Source organism: Protopterus annectens, chromosome 10.part0 (assembly GCF_019279795.1).
Source record: "Protopterus annectens isolate FY-2018-M chromosome 10.part0, PAN1.0, whole genome shotgun sequence".
Lineage (NCBI taxonomy): Eukaryota > Metazoa > Chordata > Ceratodontiformes > Protopteridae > Protopterus > Protopterus annectens.
The window spans coordinates 180,575,028-180,600,387 of NC_056744.1; positions in this window are offsets into that span (position 1 = coordinate 180,575,028).

Sequence of the window (25,360 nt, forward strand, 5' to 3'; positions counted from 1 at the left end):
TATATATATATGAAGCAGGTAATGAATAATAAAAATCTGTAGGTAACCTGTCTCTTAGTGTCTATAAAATCAAAAGGATAATATGGCTTAAGAAAACAGTAAGAAAACTGAGCAGGGTTTCTAAATTATAAAAAAATGCTTCACTAAACCACATAAAATGCATCTAAGAATATTCAGCACACGTGCAGTCCTATACATTGTTAGCAAATAAATATCACATTTTTATCTTGGTTGTGAATGATGCATGCTGTTGTTTAAAGATTCAAAACTCTGTATTACAGAGTCCCAATAATACGGGCAAAGTGAAAAAGTGATTTTTCTTATTACATAGTTGTGAGTGAGTGGAAAATCTTACAGCCAAATGTAGAGAAGGCACCTATCTATCCCTTCACAAACAGAAAATGCTGACCAAAAATTACTTTTGCTACTTTGTGGAATTTTGCTCTCACAATTTTGTATTTCAAGATTTTATGAATAAATATATGATACTATATCCACAAGTGATCATGCACGGACAATGACACAACTACAGATAACACACATGCATATGATTAGAAACTAAAAAAAATGGTAACAGCATATCGGTGGTAGCAGACTTTGTAGAGGTATCCAGAAATAAAGCAATCATTTAAATTTAGAGTCTCAGATATATGCAAAAGTGATACTGTTTCTATAATTGTGTTACCTACCTGATTTTTACATTTCAAACAGTTTGTTTAATCCAGATTAGTGAATATAGTTAAGATAAATTCCAGATTAATTTATTGTAAAATTAAAGTTATACTACACTATTTAGGTAGTCTGTACCTTTACTCAATGAAGACACTGAGATCAGTTCTGCTGTTACAACATTTATTTACTCTGTATATGAAGTAGATATCTAGTTTAACAATGAAAGATATACACAAATAACAAAGTTGTACTGCAGCTTACAGCATCAGATCTGTAAGGATAAGAAAATCAAAGTCTCTAATACAAAAGAAAAAGTCTCAATCTTTATGGTGTCTTTCCTGCATGCATCGGCAGTTTAGAGAATTTGCCAGAATATTTGAAGTTGGTCTGCTGACAGTTTGTTTTCCATATTTCAAACATTCTGCTCCTGAAGGATAACTCCTCGGCTTTGCTCTTATCTTGCATGTCCTTTTGATGAGACACAGTTGCATACAAGAGTTTGTCTTGACCTGCTTGTAGATAATACATTTAACAGACTGCATAGTTTATAAAAGATAAAATATTTTACTTCTGACTCCTAATAACAATAAATGCCAAGCTATATGTTTTTGCCAAGAGTTCAAACTAAGTGAACTCTACACACTGAAATGCAGAATTTTTATTTTACATTTTCAGAAAAATCCACTGACATCCATTTTTAACCTGTTTGTTACTCTCACAATTCCCATTTTAATTAAAAAGCAGAAAATGACTGTCCATTTTTTACTTTAGTTGTACACATGGAAACATTTTCCAATTTATCTAAGTTAACCATCATAATTTGTTGGATTTTGAACGTTTTTCGCAAATGGCAACTTAGATACCAATTCCAGATCTTTAATATGACTATAATGCCTAACACTATTAATGCAGGATGTATCAACCAATTTAACAGGTTTTTCCCTGATTCTGACCAACCAGTAAAGATATCCCACCAGTTGTAAGCAGTATCTTTTTTGGTCTTTTTAGCCAAACTAAGTAATTTATATTTTGCAATGATGCTTAATGCTTCATAATGCAGAATACTTTTATTTCTTTTTTCCTAATACTCTCTGAGAATCTTAATATTGTTCATTATATTTTTTAAATTATTCCAGGATACAGATATATTGAAAAGCTGTATTAAGTCATAATTCCAATTTTTGGAAGTATTTACTTCTATGGTTTCAATAAACCCATAGCTCTGATTATTCCATTTAAGGAAATCAACATCTGATAAACATCCTACAAAATAATTTTAAATTATGACCTACATCTTCATCTGTAACCAGACAAATATGCTGAGGAGCCACTTCTATAAACATTTGAAAAGCAGAAGGCATAATGGTCCGTTTGCATAAGTTAACAGAATGCTGCAGTAAGCATGGTTCATAGACACAAATTAATCCATTTTGAGTGTGTGTACAATACTCAGTTTTATGTCTTTTTCCTCTTATATATATATATATATATATATATATATATATATATATATATATATATATATATATGATTACCTTTAAATTGTGGCAACCAGTTCTCATACCCTTCTGGTAAGAGAAATATCATAGGTAATACTGTAAATTGACACATAACAGTGGTATCAGTAACATTATAATGTGAGAATTGCCCTATACAGTATTGTGGAGTACAATATGTTACCTCAGTAAATAGTTTAATCCAATCTGCATTGGGTATCCATTTGTTTAACAATTGTTGCTAAACATTTTCATTTTGTAACATAAGTTCAGTTTGTACTCTATTTTTCTGAATTTCCACATACAAAGATTGCATAGTGCATTTTGACCAGTTTACAAAAATTGTCACGTTACCATCAAATTTCAACTGGTGTAGCTGCATAGCATCATAATTGTCTAAAGATTGTGCAGGTGTGTCTTTCATATTTCTGGTTTCCAAGATGCTTGTAAATGTACAATTTGAGAGATATCTTCCCCCACTACGTTTAAATGATTAGTTAGAATTTCAATATCAGCTGCATTAAGAGCTCCCATTTCGGTACCCAAACCTCCTAGCAAGGTATCATACCATGCCCTTATATATCCGCACTTGCCTGTATCTGGGAATGTGATGTTAAAATGTACCACAACTATTTGATACTGTCTGCCTACTTTTTTACAGGTAGAAGGGATTTTAACCAAATGGTCTGTATGAACAGAGGTAGGTTTACCTATTAATACTGATAGAACATATGCCCAATGTATGCTGCCTGTAATGGCTGTGGTATTAGTACATATTATAGAAACTCCAGTAGAAAATTTATTTGCACTTTTGTGTTGTTGGGAGGAACACTAATTTCCTGTATGGTATGATTTTCACATTTCATTTGTAGCTGTTTGATGAGCGTTTACCTTTAAGATACTGTAGCAACCCACAAGGGACTGACTACGAACTAAATTAAAACCTGAAATACATGTACGTTTAGACAAGTCAGGAGGTTAATGCCTACCTGTTACTGAGACAGCCATTTTTGTATCTAGAAGAACATCTTTCCACAGTTTCCCTTCTACCCAAATGATAATAAGTGGTCGTCCATCTTTCTCTTTCTTGAAGTTAGTCAAGAAAGAGACTTGGGTAGGGGGATCACACCCCTATAGGGCATCTACTTCCCACCCTGAATCATTTGGGGTACTGGACTGCAAAGGACATAATTGCAGTGTTTCTTTGACTTCTTTACAGTCAACATAAGAAGGTTGACTGAGTTTTTGTTGCAAGGCTATTTGCTACTGATAATTAGGATTTACTGCACCCTCAGGAACAAAGTCAGAAGGAACAGTTGCATGCTGTGTGAAAACTATATTACCTTGTACATTGACAGTAGGTGCTACACCATCCATTTGCTCTACTGGGAATACTGACTGTTGAGTATTTGTGGTATATAGGGGTTGTTGCTGTAGTCCCCTATTACCCTTTGTTACATACCATTGTGAAGTGTACTGCTGTGTTTGTACTTCTGGCTGCATTACCTGTTGCTGTCGTGGTACATGTGGCTTATTAAAATTTTTTACAGTAAGAAACGTACCCTTTGCCTGTTGTTACTGGCGCTATCTGCGGTAATATTTACAATCATTTTTAATATGACCCACCTGTTTACAGGAATAACAAATAGGCTGTCTCTTTGAAGGACTCTCTACAGATTGTGTAACTTGAGAAGTTAACTGAGTGGCTGGAGGACCTGGTGCTGCCCGTTGCTTCCCCTGTATAACTTGCCCTTGATATGTTTGTCCTGTTACCTGCTGTGGGCCATGCTGTCCTTGATTAATTAATTTCCCATGCCCGCTTACCATCACTTCACTAACAATGGGTGCAAAACGGGAAGTGTAAATCTTTTGCTTATAAATAGCATTATCTTTACACATAATACATGCTCTCAGTAATTTATCTGCTAACTGTGTGAGTGCATTTGAAGATTCCTCATAAATAAGTTTGATATCCCCTGAGACACCTTTCAAATGGTCTAAAAAGGAGTGCATAACAGCTTTTTGAAAATTTTTATCTTTTAAATCTTTTTTATCACTGCCATTAACTAGCATATATGCCAGCTGATAACAGCCTGTTCCTCCAAGGTATCACAGACTGTCATTTGAAACTGATTTAAAAGTGCTGGTGTGAGAGATTGCCCTCTAGAGTATGCTAACAATACTGCTGTCATTCTTAGGTGTTTAGTTTGTATTGAATACTGCTTTTGCTGAATATAAGTTATAAAACGCTTAGGAATAAAATTCCAGAAACAACGCACAGTTTTATAAACCCAAGCTTCAAATGTAATCATGTTATTAAAAATACCCTTCTGTTCATCCCACTTAGGGAGAGTTTCTAACATCGTAGACTGATAATAAACTTCAGCAGAAAAAACAGCTGAAGCTATGACTGGACTGGTAACAGCAGTTTCTGTTGGATATTTGTCTAACAAAGTTTGTAATCTTAAAAGACTTAGCTAAGTCTTCTGCTCTAGCAGCCTCAGTTTCCTGTGTATCTAATTGAGCTTGTAATCTATTTCCTCTATTGCAACAGTGACATTATGCTGTGTTTCAGCCAGTTGCTTGTCATATGTTTCTTGCAAATGGGCAATTTTATCTATTAATCCTTCTGTCATACCAATGGCTTTGCTACCTTTTTCACAAACTGATTGTGTAAAGGTCTTAATTTCAGTCTGTGAGACTTTCAAACACTGAGAAAATTATTTTGTACATTCAGCAGAATCAGTATGTATTTTACCAGATGCATTCCATTTATCACAGTAAATCTTAAAGTGAGCCATAAGGTCAATATCTTGCTGTTTGCTAATTCAGCAATCCAATTTTTAAATTCCTGCAAATCAGACTGTAAGGTACACATTTTGACATCTACATCACCCTCTAATAATTTTTTTTGCAACAGGATATATAGAAACAGGAACTATTGTCTGTGCTTCAAGCAATGCTTTATACTGGTTGTGTTCCAGGTTTTGTACAATACATCTATGACAAGGTATACAAAAAGCAACATTTAAATCATTACAAATAGCACATTTTTGAGTATTTTGTGTAGACATATTTTGTGATACCTTTGCCTTACACACATACCAATCAAAAGTTGCAATCCATTTGCATAATGCAGGGTTGTCTGTTTTCCCTAACAAAGACATACAACTGCTAATATGCTGATCATACCATATCTGTAAATAATTCCATACATCTACATATGACGCAGATACATCAACAGTAAAAGATTTGGTGCACTTCTTGGCATTTTCATGAACTAGAAACGAGAAAAGGAGAAGTCGGTACAATTTGTCAAGTGGTTCACTCACCAAAAGCAGAAGACCACAGTGAAAAACAAGAGCGGTGAACCAGCCACTTAGGACAAATAAATGAAATACTCCTACAATTTCAGCCGTTGATGCTGGCAATAGTAAGTCACAAAATCATTTGTCTGAGCAAACCAAAAAACATGTGCAGAACTGCCACCCCTGTGCTGACATAAAGCGAAGACTCTTCGTTGTAAAAATAGATGTCCTTTTAATCAAAAACGTAAACAGGAACAAAAAGAGAAATAAGCTTCACAGCGGTGCAACCGCTTCTTCAGATTTCATTAAAGCATAGTAAAGACTCAACTTATATTCCGCACTAGGCGGGAACTTGCATCAATTAACAAAACCATTAATCAATTAAGAGCTTGTTACTAGGCAACTGTTTGCATAGATTGTGCACAAAACATTATACATATGTATGCATAAGACACTTCAACATACATATAATCAAAAAATCAAAAAATCAAAAAATCAAAAAATACAATATGTAATACGTTCTAATACGAATTGACACTATGCGCAGAGCCATTCCATAAAAACATTATTGGGATATCTCATTCATAAGCTTTGAAACAAAGAACTCAAGACATACCTGTGAAAAAACTTTTTCTAAACCAAATTATATAAAACAGACAAACCATAATGTTGGTCAATTTGTTGAAAGTAATAAAACTAGTCAAAGCGATCAATCGCATGTATCCATCATGACTATATCTAGTTCCTGGATCTCAAAAATACACATTTATATCCTTTGGTAAACCACAATTAAAAACATAGCAAATCTTGGGCTTTTTTCTGTAAACCGTCAACAGCGTTAGAATACAGAGCCCGCTTAGGCAATTACGATCATCATAAATGAAAACAAAAACAAAACGCTAAAATAATGAAAGACAAGTATACTAACCATATATCTGTGCATGAACTCTCCTTAAGCACACTAAACACCAAGTCGCTTACATTCCAAATCATCAACCTTGCTGAAATTAGCAGAATCAAACTAGGAATCCATGCGTAGAGTCACCATTGTAACACACTGACGCCATAACGCTATGGGTACCTGATCAAAATATTATTTAAAGCAACAGTGAAAGATAAAATCTCTCATTGGTTCTATATTGTACTATAAATATAACATCAATATTAGACATATACCTAAGCCAAATAATGTCAGCTGTGAAAACGTTAAGTGCTTAATACATTAAGATATATAAATCAGAGCATATACAAACATATGATAATGACTTGCCATATTCAATACACTCATAAAAATATAACTAATCTCTAATGTTCAGGAGCAGCTAGCCTTGTGACACCTCACCAAGCAAATCAGCGCCTAGCCTGAATACATGTCAATAAGTGAGCATATAGTTTATGTAAACATTCTAAAACATATCATGATGATCATAAATGTCGAAGTCTAACATTCCTAGGCAAATAAGCCATAATGGCTAATATAAAAGAAATGAAAAGAGAGACTCTCCAAAGTTATGCTTAAATGAAAATCGGACAACATATTAATAAAAATCAGAATATACAATCTAAAGACTTTAGACATGAATATAGGCATTTACAATATGTAAAGCATGTGTATAAAAAACGGAAAAAATATATATGAGTGAAACATCCCAAAAGATAATATAAAAAATATATATATGTAAAAAACATGTATAAACATATATAGAAAACATATATAAAAAATATATATATGTAAAAAACATGTATAAGAACAAATGGTCAAAGGTGATATCTAGGTGCAATAAAAACCATGTACATAACAAGACATGATGTGTATTATAAACAGAGCTTATAGATGGAAACCCACTGATGCCAAGTTAATATATATTTGTTTATGTTAGTCTCATCACCATTACTTAAATATTGAATTAACTATATTAAATCTAGTAAAATCATCGAGACAGCAGTACTGGCTTCAGTGATATGGAACTATTAACCCCTGGTGCTAAATGGGCTCCTAGCTTCAGAATCCACTGCAGTTCTGAGGTGGCTAAAATGTTGTCCTTATTGCCTCCTCTATTGTTGTCTATCACCAGTTGCAAAACCCTAAAGGTGAAAGAATGTGACGGATATTCCATAACATGTTTTGCAAGTGCATTAGTTTCTACCTTCTTTCTAATATCGTAAAGGTGATTGTATATCCGTTCATGTAGTTTTCTTTTAGTTAAGCCCACATAGAACGCTGTGCATTTAATGCATGTGGCAAGATATATAACATTACTTGAATTGCAATTAGCAAAAAAACGCGGTATGAAAACATAATCCCTAGTTGGATGTCTAAAAGGTTGTTCCTTTGATATATAACTACATCTCTTACAGTTATAACATGGATAGGTACCTTGTTTGTGTGAAACAACTAGAGGCACCATGTGAGCCTCTATACAAATGTGAGCATCCATGCAAAGCATCCTTTTCAAATTTTTACTGTTCCTATATAAAAAGATGGGATATTCCCCTAAAAATCTACTAGTTAGGGGATCCAAGGTTAACAGGTGCCAATTGTCACGGATGACCTTCTGTATCCTATTAATATCACTGGTGTATGTAATCAAATATCTGACAACATCATTGGGAATGAAACCTCTCTCACTGTGATGTGGGTTCTCTCGAGTTGTTAACCTATATGTGGACACTTCCTTAGGTGAAATATCACCCAATATTTTATATTTAATGCTTTCTACCATTCCTAGATCATAGCCTCTACTTACAAAAAGATCTTGTAAAATCGAAGCCTCTTTGATAATGTCCTCTTCTTTACTACAAAGTTTCTTGACCCTTGAGAATTGACTACCAACAATCCCCTTGAAGACATGCCTGGGATGCATGCTGTCAAAAGTTAAAAGTGAATTACGCCATAAAGGTTTCCTATATAGGGTAGATGTAACGCCTCCTTCAGAAGTGAAATGTAAGGTCACATCTAAAAAATTAATATGTGTAGTGGACGACTCAACAGTAAACCTTAAGAAGCTGCTGGTGGCTTCTAGACTTCTGAGGAAGATGTTGAAGGATGATATATCATCTTCCCAGATGATAATGATATCGTCCACAAACCGCCTGTATAGCTTTATGCGTCTAAAGCTCTCATGGGGAAAGAGAAACTGTTTCTCCCACCATAGGACAACCAAGTTGGCATAGGTATTAGCACAGGGGGTGCCCATGGCTACCCCCCATTTTTGTAAATAATACCTATTGCCAAATGAAAATACATTATTGTAAAGAATAAGTTCAAGTAACTGACTTACAAGAATGTTCCTGTCATTACTATAAGAAGGTTCTTTACTCAGAAGCTGCCTGATGCTCTCTAGTCCCTCAGTATTAGGTATTGAAGTGAATAGACTTTTAACATCCAAAGTAATGAATGTGTGTTCTTGGCTCATGTCTAACTTGATGTCCTTAATGGTGTCAAGGAGATCATACGTGTCTCTCAATATGGTTGGACAGTTGTTAACAACCGTCTCAGCATATCCTCAACAAGCTTAGATATATGGGCTGTTACCCAATATTCACCTGATACTATGGGTCTATATGGTATCGGTGTGACATTCTTATGGATCTTAGGGAGGCCCTTAATGATGGGTATAATAGGAAACTCAATGTGAAGGAAATTGTATATTTCTTGGCTGACCTGTCGACACATAAGCAAGTCATAAATGGTATCATGCACCCTATCTATGATCTGTAAGACATCTCTGTAGTATATAATGGTATAGGTTCCTTCTTCAGACAATAGGGCTGACATGTCCCTTAGGTAATCACTGGTATCTAGCACTACTACCCCTCCTCCCTTATCTGCTGGTTTAATTGTCACCCTCGGATCTTGCCTGAGATGGTTCAAACTATGGAACTCACAAGGGCTAAGATTGAAGTACCGTCCTTCTTTTGTATTACTTTGAAATATTTTGTAATACTGATGCTCACACACCTTCAAAAAACTTTCTATATGGGGAGGCATAGGGGGTATAAAGGTGATACTAGTTTTATAACAAGAAGAATGTAAGGTATCTGGTCCTTCAATTATGCTGTTCTTAAAGAAAAGTTTCAGGCTTACATTCCTACAGAACATTCTCAGATCAATCAAGGTTTCTGTTAATCTAGCATTTGTAGCTGGTATAAAATTAAGACCTCTGCTCAAAACACTAATGCTATGAGAATCCAGAGGTATATTAGAAAAATTAAACAGAATATCATTTGTCAATTTATCTTCCTTCTGTTTGGAGGATATTGCTCCCCCGAGTTCTTTCTTTTGCGAGTGTCTCTGCTTCGAGATCTTCCCCTGTTGTGTTGGTTGACTTGCTTCTTCAGATAAGGTAAAAAAGCACCAGTAGTTGAAGTCATGGTGAGAGTGTGTTTGGGAATGGTACCAGACGGATGTGCCAGAGGACGAGCATTAAAGGCTTCCTGGTTGGGTGGAGGTGTATCAGATAGTTCGATGACTGCTGAAGAATTAAGCAATGCAGCCGAAGGCACATCTCCATCATGGATGGAGTTGGAAGTCAAAGAAGGCAAAGGCTGAACTGCACGGGCATATGTGGAGCTAGAAGGAAAAGCCTTGTCTCGATGATCACCAGCAATTGTATGCTGAGCTCCTTGCTCAGCCTGATGTCGTGGCCAAATAAACACCTGACCTTTTTTAAAATCATTAAAGTCCCTTGTTAGTTTCTTTTGCTTAGTGGTTTTTAGTCTATCACTAAATGAATTGACTTGTATAAGTAAATGTTGAACCTTGTCTCTGCAAAAACTTGAAGTAAAATGCTCAGTTAGTTCTTTATACATGATATCAGTTTTCTCCCTTAGCTCCTTTTCCAAAGGTGTAAAATAGTCTATTAAGAGTCTAGCATAGCTGAACCCAAGTTCAATATTCAAGTCTTGCCAGCGTTTAAGCAGTTGGGGGTGTGAATCCCCATAGGTGGGCATACAAAATACCCTCATCCCCCTGGGGACTATTTTAAAATGTAAACATGCTTCCAAATGAAGCCGCTGCCAAACATATTTCTGTAGTTGGTATAGGCTATCTTCAAACTTTCTTAACAATGGAAAAAATTCTGTGAGATTCTCACCATTAACTTGTGTCTGTATCACATTCGTGTCCTGCAAAAGGTCCAGAGACAATAAAGGGTTATCATTGGGATGGAATAAACTCTTCCATGCAGATGCTGTATCCCTCGACTCCGGCCCAAGATGAGAAGTAGAGTCCATAGCGTACAAAGTATCCGACCAAAAAACACAGGAACGAGAAAAGGAGAAGTCGGTACAATTTGTCAAGTGGTTCACTCACCAAAAGCAGAAGACCACAGTGAAAAACAAGAGCGGTGAACCAGCCACTTAGGACAAATAAATGAAATACTCCTACAATTTCAGCCGTTGATGCTGGCAATAGTAAGTCACAAAATCATTTGTCTGAGCAAACCAAAAAACATGTGCAGAACTGCCACCCCTGTGCTGACATAAAGCGAAGACTCTTCGTTGTAAAAATAGATGTCCTTTTAATCAAAAACGTAAACAGGAACAAAAAGAGAAATAAGCGCTTTCACGCGGTGCAACCGCGCTTCTTCAGATTTCATTAAAGCATAGTAAAGACTCAACTTATATTCCGCACTAGGCGGGAACTTGCATCAATTAACAAAACCATTAATCAATTAAAAGCTTGTTACTAGGCAACTGTTTGCATAGATTGTGCACAAAACATTATACATATGTATGCATAAGACACTTCAACATACATATAATCAAAAAATCAAAAAATCAAAAAATCAAAAAATACAATATGTAATGCTCTAATACAATTGACACTATGCACAGAGCCATTCCATAAAAACATTATTGGGATATCTCATTCATAAGCTTTGAAACAAAGAACTCAAGACATACCTGTGAAAAAACTTTTTCTAAACCAAATTGTATGAAACAGACAAACCATAATATTGGTCATTTTGTTGAAAGTAATAAAACTAGTCAAAGCGATCAATCGCATATATCCATTATGACTATACCTAGTTCCTAGATCTCAAAAATACACATTTGCACCCTATGGTAAACCACATTTAAAGCATAGCAAAACTTGGGCTTTTTTTGTCAACCGTCAACAGCGTTAGAATACAGAGCCCGCTTAGGCAATTACGATCATCATAAATGAAAACAAAAACAAAACGCTAAAATAATGAAAGACAAGTATACTAACCATATATCTGTGCATGAACTCTCCTTAAGCACACTAAACACCAAGTCGCTTACATTCCAAATCATCAACCTTGCTGGCACTTCTTGGCATTTTCATGAACTGCATTCATTGTTAATAGAAAAACAGAAGAAAATATTTACCACAAATGTTCAGGACAAGGTGGCCAGTCTTGACATGGAGATCAGTTGTAGGAGGATTTTCTGCTGTCTTTCACTAGATGCTGGTGAAGTGAAATCTGACAGGATGCCCCGCTCTCCGTACTTCACCAACTGTCTGAAGAAAAATTACCGTACTGCCCTGTACTGTGCTGCAGTGTTTTTGCCCACCAGTTAATGGACTAAGTGTTTAGGAAAGAAAAGTCGACTCCAAAAAAACTCCAAAAAAACTGTGCAGGAATGTTGCACTGTGAGAGGCACCTCTGCAGGTCACCTCCCCGGTTGTTTCAACTGGACTGGTCTCACCACTGTAAAATTTAAAGTTGTACTATACTATTTAGGTAGTCTGTACCTTTACTTAATGAAGACACTGAGATCAGTTCTGCTGTTACGACATTTGTTTACTCTGCATACAAAGTAGATATCTAGTCTAACAAAGAAATAACAAAGCCGTACTTCAGCTTACAGCATCAGATCTGTAAGGATAAGAAAATCAAAGTCTCTCATACAAAAGAAAAAAATCTCAATCTTTATAGTGTCTTTCCTGCCTGCATCAGCAGTTTAAAGAATTTGCCAACATAATAAGTCTTTCTTTTGAAGTTGGTCTGCTGACAGTTTGTTTTCCATATTTCAAACATTCTGTTCCTGAAGGCTAACTCCTCGGCCTTGCTCTTATCTTGCGCATCCTGTTGATGAGACACAGCTGCATACAAGAGTTCATCTTTACCTGCTTGTAGATAATAAATTTCACAAACTGCATAGTTTATAAAAGATAAAATATTTTACTTCTGACTACTAATAACAATGAATGCCAAGCTATATGTTTTTTGCTGTGAGTTCAAACTAAGTGCATTCTACACACTAAAATGCAAAATATTTATTTCACATTTTCAAAAAAATCCACTAAAATCCATTTTTAACCTGTTCATTACTCTCACACTTATGATTAAATTAATATCATCATTTACCCTTGGAAGCTGTTGCTGATTTTGTTTTTATACCCTTTTATTTGGTGATGGGTATTACAGCTTCAAAAGTCTCTTAGTTCAGTTATAATTTTACATAACCCAAGCAAGGTAATTTCCCACAGTTTCAACTCTTATCTATGCACAGGTTATGTTCATTCCAGTAACAAATCATGTCTTCAACAAATAAAAACTGGTTCATTTTATCGAAAACTCATTTTTTCAACAGTACATTTCATTGAACATTGCTTAATGGCATAGAAAATGATTGCTGTTTTTTTTTTTGTTTTGTTTTTCTTCTACAACAGGAATCACATATCAAATTAGTGTTGATCAGTATTTGTACTATGCTTATTCTATCTATATTGTGCTACCATCTGTGGAAGTTTATCTCTGTGTACCAGCAGTGATTCAATTTGTGAGGACTATTCTCTTTTTTCCACAGTTTTGTGACTGTAGAGTTATTATATTTATGTTAGGGGCTGTGGGGGCAAAGCCCCCCTCCATATCAAGTGTGCTAGGGAACTTTGCCCAGCAAAAAAGCTTTTGGAGGTATATTTAGGTTATATGACATTTTCAATGAAATGTGTTTCGATAAAATGTAATGTCAACAAAATGAGTTTTCAATAAAATGTAGCACAGTTTTATTTGTCAGTGAAGTGGGTTATCAACCAAATGACATATAACCATATACCCACAAGTAATGCTGGATTGGATCTGAAGGAGATGACATGAGATCTTAATTACGCACAATAAAAGGAAGCTGCTCGGATGTTTACTTTGTAACTCTGATGCTATCACTGAATAGTTCCAAGAAATGCATGTAAAAGATGACTAGTTAATTAATGCAAGAATGAAGCTGCTAAGTTATATGTTTGCTTCAGGATATAATAAGAGTATTAGAGGCATTGCAAACATAAATAAAAGTCACTCAGTAGTAATGACAAATATCATATCGCTGATGTTATGCCACATATAGAATAATGAAAGCTGAATTGCCTTAAAACTGAATATCATTAATATTAGTTCCATTTGAGTTCCTTGACACACAAATGCTCCTTTTCCTTGCATATCTCAGAGGTATAAGATCATTTTGAAGATCATAGCTTTCTTCTAGTTGGTGAGTGGAATTTAACAGTCAACAGCTCACTAAATAGGTTTAACGTTTACTCCAAATAAACTGGAAAAATCAGCAATTAAAAAAATTCCTGAATATGTTTAATGTATGAGACACATTCAAGGCCAAGCTTCTGGACGTAAACAGTTGACTTTTTATTCACAGCACAGCCAGCACAGCACAGCTAGCTTGGAGGTATAAATGGCACTGTCACAATTATGCCTAAGAAATGACATTCTTTTATTTTTAAGTACCTGTTAGATATAGTCAAAGATGTTGAATTTCAGCCAAGACCATGCTCTGATCATTCAGCAGAAGCACAACGTAAGAAGACACATTTCAAAAGGAAAATGCATCCTAGCATATTAGCTGCAATCAGAGCAATGAATGCTATAAACAGTAAACTTCATGACTTTCTTAATCAGGATTAATCTGTTTTCTATTATATTAGATAGGTAGATCAAGGAAACAGAACATTTCATATATTAGATAAGTGGCCTTGAAAATGGTCTTAAAAGGTAAGGTGATTAGACTGGAAGGGAAGCAAATGCTTCTAATACTAATGTTGAAATTAAATGCTTAAATAATAAACCTCAAGCAAGATATGAGAAAGTTTTTTTTGGCATTTTAAAAGAAGTTTAAGTTAAACCATCTGATCTTCTAGCTAATCATTATTCACATTTTGAGAACACAATGCAGGTATTTTATGCAGAGTGGGAACAGATACTTTACAAATTGCTATTTATATTATTTATTCTGCTTTTGTTTACCGGGTTTGCCTGCCTGGTTTTAGTCAAAAAAAATCAGCAGAGGCCTGGGGAGAAAAGTACCAACATATTATAAAAAGTTTTAAAGAATCCAGGATACCACAGAATTCCTGCAGATTGTTTCAGAATCTCAATTGGATCCGAAATGGTTCATGTGTACCCTTGATGTAACATCTCTATACACCAGTATCCCACACTGGGCAGATTTAATGGCATTGGAGTTCTGGCTAAATAAAACCAACATGTACCCTCCAGGTATGAATACATTAATTGTATGCATGGCTGAACACATTCTCACTAAAAATGTGTTCTATTTTCAACAAGAATGTTATTGGCAACTTCAGGGTACGGCCATGGGTGCATCCTTTGCACTGATTTATGCGGACCTCTTTATGGGTTACATTGAAGAACAGATTATTTATGACCCAATGCACAACATCTACCTACCGGAAATTGATATATGGAGAAGGTACCTGGACGACTGCTGGCTGTTATGGAAGGGAGGCAATGAATACCTCCATGAATTTATTGAGCATCTCAATGGGAACATCTGGGGTATTGAATTTACTGTGGAACATCATCAGAATGAAATTAATTTTTTGGATGTCCATCTAATGAGACAATTGGATAACACTTTAAAAACTTCTGTCCACAGAAAATTCCCACAATACAATACTCTGTTGCATGCAGAAAGTTTTCATCCCAAACATATCATTAAAAATATACCAAAATCCCAATTTCTTCGAATTAAAAGGATATGTTCTTCTCAGGATGATCTTACCAAACATCAGGCTGATTTAACCAACAGATTTTTGTCCGGGGTTATTCTCCACAGATTATCAACTCTGCAGCTAATTTCAGCAGCAACAAACCTAGGGATTCTCTTTTACAATACAAATCATGTCAGAGAGAAAAAGGTTCTGATTTATGTAGATTTGTTACCACCTATGGCAGGAATAGTAGGAACTTGATTAGCATTATTAACAACCATTGGAATATACTCAACTCCCACCCCCTTTTGGAAGACTACTTAGGGGAACGATGTTACTTCTCATATAGGAAGGGCAAAACGCTTGGTTCTTTATTTTCACATTACAAAAGAACAAAATCCAAGGATGACAATCTTACACAAAGGACACTTACTGGGGATAAACTAATAGGCATTTTTCCTTGTGGGCACTGCAGCTTTTGTAGTTACATTTCAAAAACTACCAATTTTACTAGCAAAAACACTGGACAATTTTACAACATTGAATTTTTTGGAAACTGCAGTTCGGATTGGATAGTATATCTCGCTACATGTACATGTCAAGCCTTTTATGTTGGTCAAACTTCAAGACAGTTCCGCATTAGGATTTCTGAACATCTGGGGGACATCAGGAATAAAAGATTAACAAACGCATTATACAGACACACCACTAAACATTCCACTGCCAAATTCTCATTCACCATTATTGATCGCATCATTGGCAATTGATCATTTAAAGTAGGGTGGCATGACATTCTAAACCAAAAAGAAAAGAGATAGATTATCAAACTTGGGGGGCTTTTCCCCCCGGGATTGAATGACAAGTTATGATCTATATTTCTCCTTATTTTTCCATGCATTTTCCAGTCATCATTTATTTGTGACACTATCATTTATGTATCCTTTTTTCCTAATCCTAGCATGTTTATCATGATGTGTTTTCTTTTTGATACATTAATCATTATGTTCTTAACCTTTCGGCATTTATATATACCAGTCACAAAAAGAAAAGAGATTGATCATCAAACCGGGATTGAATGATAAGTTTTGATTTACATGCATTTTCCAGTTATCATTTACTTGTGACATTGTCATTTAGGTATCCTTTTTCTCCTAATCCCAGTATGCTTATTATGATGTTTATTCTTTTTGGTATACCAATCATTATGTTCTTAATTTTAGATATTTATATATACCAGTCACAACTTATTTAGTATGTATTCATGAATATAAATGAAAAATCAGTAGCTTATTTATAACATCAAGTCATTTCCCAACTAATAACCTTTTTGGTTTTTTATAACACTTTTGTCTATACTAACTAATTTTGGATTTTCTGACTACAGGAAATGATGTCATCACATGTATTCACTGAGGCTATATAAGATGATGATTTTCAAACACTATCAAATGTACTACTGAAGAAAGCTTAGTGCTGAAACCGGTCTAGTTTCAGTTTTCTAATAAAGATTCATCATTTAGATCCTCCTGGGTGCTGGCTTTTTTCTTTTCGGATCAAAAAGTTTTAAACACACATTCAGTAATAGACTTGAACAGAAAGTAAATAATATGCATTAACAATTATACATATATTTCTTAATTAGACTGCATTCATATGAAATCAGAGACATCTATTATAGTAGACGTTGAACATTTGAATAGCTGTATTAGTGGGTTTGTCCAATAGATAAAAGATCATGTGATTACAGCTTAGAAATTCAACGTACTGGGAGTGAGGAAAGGAGCTAGGTAGGGCAGAAAATGTTAATATTGTAGTTAAGAGGTGAAGTGTAAATCAGGTTGGTAGTTAATTACACATATGGCTATCATAAGGTTTATATTGGAGGCATAGAGGTGGGATAGTGAGCAGTGTCACTAAACTCTACATATATATAGCTGGGAGATACCAGTAAAACTATTTAAGTAAAGGTGAAGACTGGCTGTGGAGTATAGGATTATGAGTGAAGACAAATGGTTTGATTATAGGGCAAGCTGAAGATATAACAGTGCATTTATATACAGGAGAAGATCCACTGGTCTGATAAGTGAAGTTTTACTTGTGTTTTAAATTAGTTTGTATGCTGAATGCATTCAGAGGTAGACAAATGTGATTCAATAGTTTAGCTACAATATCTGAATACAGAGAGTCACCTGCAGTATTAGATGATTTGTTTAAATTAATTAGTTTTTTTTTTGCTAAGGTATAAATTTCTATTGGGGGGGGGTAGTGTTGCACTAAGTTGTAAAAGTGTAGGTAATTTACTGGCTTATAGAAAAGTCTGTGTATTGTAGTTAACTGAGAAAAAGATAGGTGATGTAGTTCCAGCTAATTTAAATCTCTGAAGGCTAGGTAATGATGCATTCTATCATTATATAACTAGATAGTAGTCTTAAAAATGTTAGAAGCAGTAAAATAGATTCAGTCTGTCAAAGAGGGTAACCATGTCTTAGACAGCCCAGACCAGATTTGCCTTCAAAACACAAAAAGAAATGTAATTAACCCAGTGTTCACATGTCTAAAGCATCTGTATGGAATCCAATGTTCATATTTCTGTGGTATCTGTAGGGAACCCAGTGTTCACATGTTTGAGACATCTGTAGGGAACCCAGTGTTCACATGTCTGAGATATCGGTAGGGAACCCAGTGTTTACATGTCTGAGATATCTGTAGGGAACCCAGTGTTCCCATGTCTGAGGTATCTGTAGGGAACCCAGTATTCACATGTTTGAGACATCTGTAGGGAACCCAGTGTTCACATGTCTAAGACATCTGTAGGGAACCCAGTGTTCACATGTCTGAGGTAGCTGTAGGGAACCCAGTGTTCACATTTCTGAGGCATCTGTAGGGAACCCAGTGTTCACATGTCTGAGATATCTGTAGGGAACCCAGTGTTCACATGTCTGAGGTATCCCAGATACCTTGCGATTTGTTCGTGCTCAGCTTTTTATGTTGACCAAACTTCGTTACCCATTAAATTTCATATTTCAGAACATCTCAGTAATATTAGACATTTAAACATTTGACCAATGCTCTGTACAAAAATATTACTTTACATAATACAGACACATTCAAATTTATTATTATTGACAGAATTATGGGCAACAGATCCTTGAAAACAGGTTGGCATAAGTTGTTAAATAAAAATCATGGATTGTGAAACTGGATGGATTATTTTCACCTGGTTTAAATGAGCATATATAATTCTTCAATTAGTGATCAATTAAAGCTTTTGGCTTTATATATAAATAAGTTGTTGACTACAGGCTAAAATATACATTGAAAAATGCCATTGGTCCGAAACCAGTTTGTTCTTTAATGTTTTATGGTGCCACATATTAAATACTTCTATTTCCAGTTAGGTGCTGGCTGTTTTGTGACTTTTCATATCATTTTTGAGCCTTGGCACCTGCCGTCCATGCAGAATCTTTGTTGCGGTCATTTCTGTTTGGTTTCATTCTGCTGCTGGCATCTGCTGGAGAGGAGTTTCTGTGATCAGCTCTCGCTTTTGGGATTTATACCTTCATTCTACCGGTTTTGTGCTGAGGTATATGAGCCAACCAACTTCATCACTCGAGTTATTGCATCTGAATCAGTATTTTGTTCGGGCTTCATGGTTGTTTTGTGTTCTTTATAACAGTAGGTGTTTTGGACATTGTTCTGATATAAACTAATCTTGGAGTGATTTATATCAAGGATTTAATAACTGTTCCCCTTTGGACATTAGTTATAATCTGTGGGTCATGTTTTGGTCTGCACAAATGCATGACATGTTATAACTGCTATGATTGCTTGAAGAAGGTGAGCACTGTCCATTTTTTCAGATTTGGAGGCCATTTTCTGGGTGATGTTTCATTTCTTGCCTGATTGTAGCTGCCAAGAGGTGTGTTTTTTTATTTGGCTGCTGGTGTTTGCTAGAAAGGAGTTTTTCATGAATTTGGAATTTATGTTTTCATGATACTGTCTTTTTCAAGGGGTATATGAGCCAACTGACCTTATTGTACTAAACATCTGCTTGAGCTTATACATCAAAAATATTATAGAGCTCAAGCTTTATTTTTGTTTTTGTTTTCCTGTATACATCATATGTTTGGAACTTTATGAATTCAACTACCCTCAGAGCCTTTGTAATTACTTTAGGGACTTTATAACTGTTCCCCTTTGGGCACTATCTATAAGTTGGGGGTTGTATTTTGGCTTGCATAAATACATGGCAAGTTACAACAGCCTTGTGTGTTAGAGGAGGTGATTGCTGTTTTTGGCGGCCATTTTTGAACGACGTTACATTTTGGCGTGTTACAGCTACTACGAGTGTCGGAAGAGGTGAATACTGTCCGTTCTCTAAATTTGGAGATTATTCTTGGGTGACATTTGAAACTATAATATGTTCTAACTGTTACAAATGTTGGAAGAGGTGAATACCATCCACTTTTTGGTTTTTGAAGACTATTCTTAACGTTGCTTTATGCCTTACAGTTATTAAGAACTACCTTTGTGTTTTTTTTACGTCGGAGGAGGTGAATACCTTCTGATATATAGTTTGGCAACTATTACAGCTATATTATAATAGTGGATTGCTTGGGCTTGTCCCTTGGGATATTCTAAGCTCTCTTTGCTTGACTATTACATCTACACATTCACTTATTTTGACATTTAACGTGGTGGATCTGTCCCGTTTTGTATGGGCAGCAGGAATACTTTTGGGACAGAGATAAGATAGTCTGTATTATTACTTTTTTCGTAGTTCCAGGTTTGAACTTATTCACAACAAGTATTAATCATTTTGGATTATGTTTTGTTGATCCAATGATATTTTGGTGGCCAAGACAATGGATACATAAGTATTTGATTGTGTAACATACTGTTTGACTGACAATTAACCAGATCATGATCTGGGTGCACCATTTATATATAACTATATATGGTTTTTAATTGTTAATGTGGATTTTTTTGAACAAATAATTTTTGTGTGTGTTTTAGGAGTTTGGGGAGCTAACATCTGGCCATTATATATGGCTCTTTAATTCCATTATAAAAAACATTTTTTTGGGTTTATTTTTGTTAACCAATTTTGTGTTTGCTAGTTTATTATATGCTTTTGATATAAACAGGAACATTTTATGTCTCTAATTTCTTACAGTTTATAATAACGGCTCATTTTGCAATATACATTTTTCATTTAAACTATTTTTGTGGCTTGATTTATAGGGGGTCTGGAGAAATTCATTGTTAGTTATATACGTCTATTGTCAGCACCCTGTATATTGTTGCCTATAGTGGATTTTGGGGATGATAGTTGTCAAAGGAAAAATATACTTTAAAAATGATCAAAACACAGTAGGTTCAGGTTAAGGCACTTTAATCTTGCAGCAAGGAGACACAAACGTGCTAATACAGAGTTTGTCTAACCAGAAACAGGAAATACTTTCATTTTTATACATTCTTAAACTGGTTATGTCCTACCATGCTGACGTAACAGATTACCACCTTTTTCATCATCATCTGCTGACCATCTTTCCCATGAATTTCTACTGATTTATCAATTTTTATGTGAAACTTCCTGAGGAAAACAACATGGCCTTGATTACTCCCAGTTAGATACATGTTATGTTACCATTCAAGGTACTATGGATAATTCAAGCACAATGCTAGCAGTTCATTTCTCTAATAATTCTTTGTCTACTTTATTTCTAAGTTACTGCAGCTGCACATGTTCCCATCCTTTGAACAGAGCTGATTGTCTAAGATCATTACATTTACAGAATATGGCATTGTTCATTCATTCATTCCTGACCTAGCAGATAAGCACCTGCTTCTCAAGTACATTTCCAAAAGGCATAAACATGAATATTGCTGTGCTAGCAATTACTAGGTCAGTGGGCAAATTGCAAGTTTCAGAAAGCATGCTGCAGTTTTCAAAAAGCATCTTTTTCAGTCTCATATGAAACTCAATTTGTATAAAATACAGTGCATGAAAATTAGAATGAAAAGCGTATTAAAATACTTGGTTATTAATTGGCATTAAGCATACACACTTTAATACATATTTTTCTAACATTTCCCTCCTGTTAATACTTTTTTATTCTATTTTCAAAAAAAGAATAAACAGTTTGCTTCTTTTCCTAACCTCTTCCACTCAGGATTTGCAGTTAAGAAAGTCATTCAGTTTAAACTTTTATGAAAGTGTTTCACATTCTAGCAGCTCTTCAAATTCAGTACTTTGATACATAGTCTCAGATACAGATATATCTATGTATTCTTTGATTAATCTCTTCATGCAGGGGATTCCACAACAAATACAAACTCCTATTAGGAGTAATCCTACCCCAATGGCAATCAATATGTTCATAAAAATGGAACCCCACCCCCCCAAATGCATTCTGGAAAAAGTCTGTCAGAGGGTTTGGGCCTGGCTTGGTCATGGCCGACACTTGCTGAATCACCTCGAGATGATCGTTAATTTCATGCTGATGGTCAGGAATAAATGCACAGCATTCTTCTTTGATTAAAGCACAAGTCCCACCCCTCGCCGCTAGGGTGAAGTCAAGAGCCATTCTGTTTTGGAGCACGACAGTTCTCATGGCATTCAGTTCGTCAGTTATCAGTTCAAGAGCAGAAAAAGTCACATTACTCATTACTTTGAGAAGTTTCAACAGTTTTCACAGCTCCCATATTGATTTAACTGCACCATATGCAGGTAATATACCTGCCCAGGATATGACAGCATCACTCAAGTCCATGTGCACAAGCTTGGTTCCCACATCACGATGGTCTTTCCAGCCTGCTTCGATCCGTCCCACTGGATTCTCAGGTTTCTTAACAGTCTTTTTGGTCACATCTCGGGTATTTCGAATATTTCCCTGAGGCAAAACTGCAGTGTGTCAGATGGCCAGAACCAGTACCCCAAAAAACAACTGCCAGACCAATTCTCAGGTAACCATTTATATGCTTTTTTACCACACACAAAATAACAGTCCTCTACCTTAGTTGTTACTTTGTTACGAAATGACTGCCCTGCATGAAACATTTTCCTATCTATTACAGATAACTGTTTAAAAAGTACAGGATTGCGTTGTACCTGATCAAGAGTTTTATGCATAGATTTCAAAAATGAGTCATAATCTGTACTACAAGATCCACTCAAATCATTTGGTTTTCTATAACATTTATACTGTACTGTAACATTACACTTACTCCATCCCACTTGGATGGTGTCATTTTTGTAAAAACATACAATTCCTTTTTGTGTCACAGGCAAATACAGTGCTACTTTATCATGTGCTTTAATAGTGACTGTGTCAAAAAACAGATTTTCCCAGGTCTCATTGACCCCTAGGGGGATAGCAGTCATCAATAAACCCCTGTATGCTGTTGGTATGGTCGTACAGACCCAGCAGTTTGAAACATTAAAAGTCTCAGCATACACACGTGCAATTGCCTGATAAGTGTTAAAGTTCAGATGCCAGTCTATGTTTGGTTCATTACGTCTAATCAGTTCAACTTTTGTGGCAGGAAAAAGGAGTGGCCACAACAAAAAGAACAGTGTGATTAGCATAGCAATTAAAATGATCATACAAGTTTTCTGAGGCTGCTCAATGTCTCTATTCACTCTGTACCTGGCCATTTTGTTCTTGTTGTACAACAGTAACAAAGTTTTTGTCCAACTCAAAGTTCTTAACCAGTTTACAGTGCATTAAATGAATCCAGGAAGCTTGCTCTGCGATCTTGACTGCAGTGGGTGTCGACAGTAGTACCTGGTATGGACCTTCCCACTTCGGAGAACTCCAATTCTTTTGTTTCACAATCTTCACCCAGACCCAGGTGCCTGGGGCTACTGGTGCTTCCGATTTCGGTTGTTCTTTATCTGAAACAGAATTTAACTGCAAAAGTTTGTTATTCAAAAATCGCCTCATATACCCTGCAAGTGAATTGTCAGCCTCCTGCTCTGCAGACATGAGAGGTTTCCACTGAGGTGTATAATATGCCCTCCCAAACAAAGTTTCAAAAGGAGTTAATCCCTTTGCATTTGGAACAGTTCTCATGCTCAACAGTGCTAAAGGCAAACAGTGCACCCAGTTCTTCTGTGTCTCAGTCATCAGCTTCCTAAGCTTGTTCTTCAACACCCCATTATGCCTCTCTACTAATCCTGCAGATTGGGGGTGGTAAGCACAGTGATTCTTTAATGATATCCCAAAATAATGACTAAGTTGCTGCACTGTTTGGTTCACAGAATGTGTACCGTTATCACTATAAATCTTTTCCAGTATGCCAAATCTGGGTATAATTTCTTTAACAAGGACCATTGCAACAGTAGCTGCATCTGTATTTTTAGTTGGAAAAGCTTCTACCCATTTGGAAAACATATCTATAATGATAAGGCAATACTTTTTATTCTCGCATTTATTCAATTCTATGAAATCCATACAAATAGTATGAAACGGATACGGTGGTGTAGGGAAACTCCCTTGCTTAGGCTTCAATGCCCCTTGTGCATGATGCTTGTTACAAACATGGCACGCTGCACAAAACTTTTTTTGTATAATTTGCAAATCCATAGGTTGTAAACACTCGATTCACTAACTGTACCATCCCCCCTGTTGAGACATGGCTCTGCCCATGGCTCAACAACACTGCATATCTAAACAAATTAGATGCCAAAACTGGTTTCTTTTCCTTGGAGATGTACAGTCCCTTTTCAAGGATTGCTCCTCGTTTTATCCACTTCTGTTTTTCTACATTTGTAGTAAGTGTCTGCATTGTTTTTAACATTTCCAAATCTAAAGTCTCAGAGGGTTGTAATTCCTCGCTTAAAAGAAAAGTTTCTGTGGATGAAGCTGCCTGCTTCGCAGCTGTATCAGCCTGTGCATTACCTTTTGAAATCCTATCCTGCTGCTTCGTATGAGCTACGCATTTGCAAATAGCTACTTTTTTAGGTAACTGAATAGAATCTAATAGATCTAAAATAAATTGCACATGATTGATTGGTTTACCAGTAGATGTTATCATTCCTCTATTTTTCCACTGCTGCGCAAAAACATGTACAGTAGAAAAAGCATACTGCCTGTCAGTGTAAATGTTCACTTTCTTACCTTTTGCTAAGGTACATGCCCTTGTCAAGGCAATCAACTCTGCTGCTTGTGCAGATAAATTGTGTGGTAAAGATTTTGCTTCTAAAGTTTCAGTATCAGAAACAACTGCATACCCCACTAGAATCTGTCCTGCAGGACCCATCCTGCACGAGCCGTCCACATAGTATGTCACCTCGGCATCATCCAAGGGAACATCCGTAAGGTCTTGTCTAGGTAATGTCTTTTGCTCAATTTCCTGCATGCAGCAGTGTGGTTTGCCATCCGCAGGGGTTGGAAGCAAGGTTGACGGATTCAAAGTTGTGCATCATTCAATTGTCATATGAGGTTGGCTCAACAGTATGGTTATACAGGAAAGATGTCTAGCAGGAGAAAGATATGCTACTTTTTCTTGCAGTAAAATAATTGCGACTGCATGAGGCACTCTCAATGTGAGAGGGTGGAATAACACTACTGAAGCCGAAGTCTGCACTGCCATTGCAGCTGCAACTACTGCTTGTACACAGTGGGGCAGGGACCGCGCCACTGGGTCTAACTGTGATGAGTAGTAAGCTATGGGGCGTTGCTTGTCCCCATGTTGCTGTGTCAATACTGATGTCATATAACCCTGCTTACAGTCTACAGTTTGAATAAATTGCTTATGATAGTTTGGTAATCCTAAAACTAAGGATGATGCTATCAGTTGTTTCAGCTTGCAGAAAGCTGCTTCTGCTTCAGGTGTCCATTGTAATAAATCCTGTGCTGCCATCGGCTTTTTGAATATTAAATTGGCCAGTGGAGCAGATTCCAAAGCATAATTTGGTATCCAGCTCTGACAAAAATTAGTAGTTC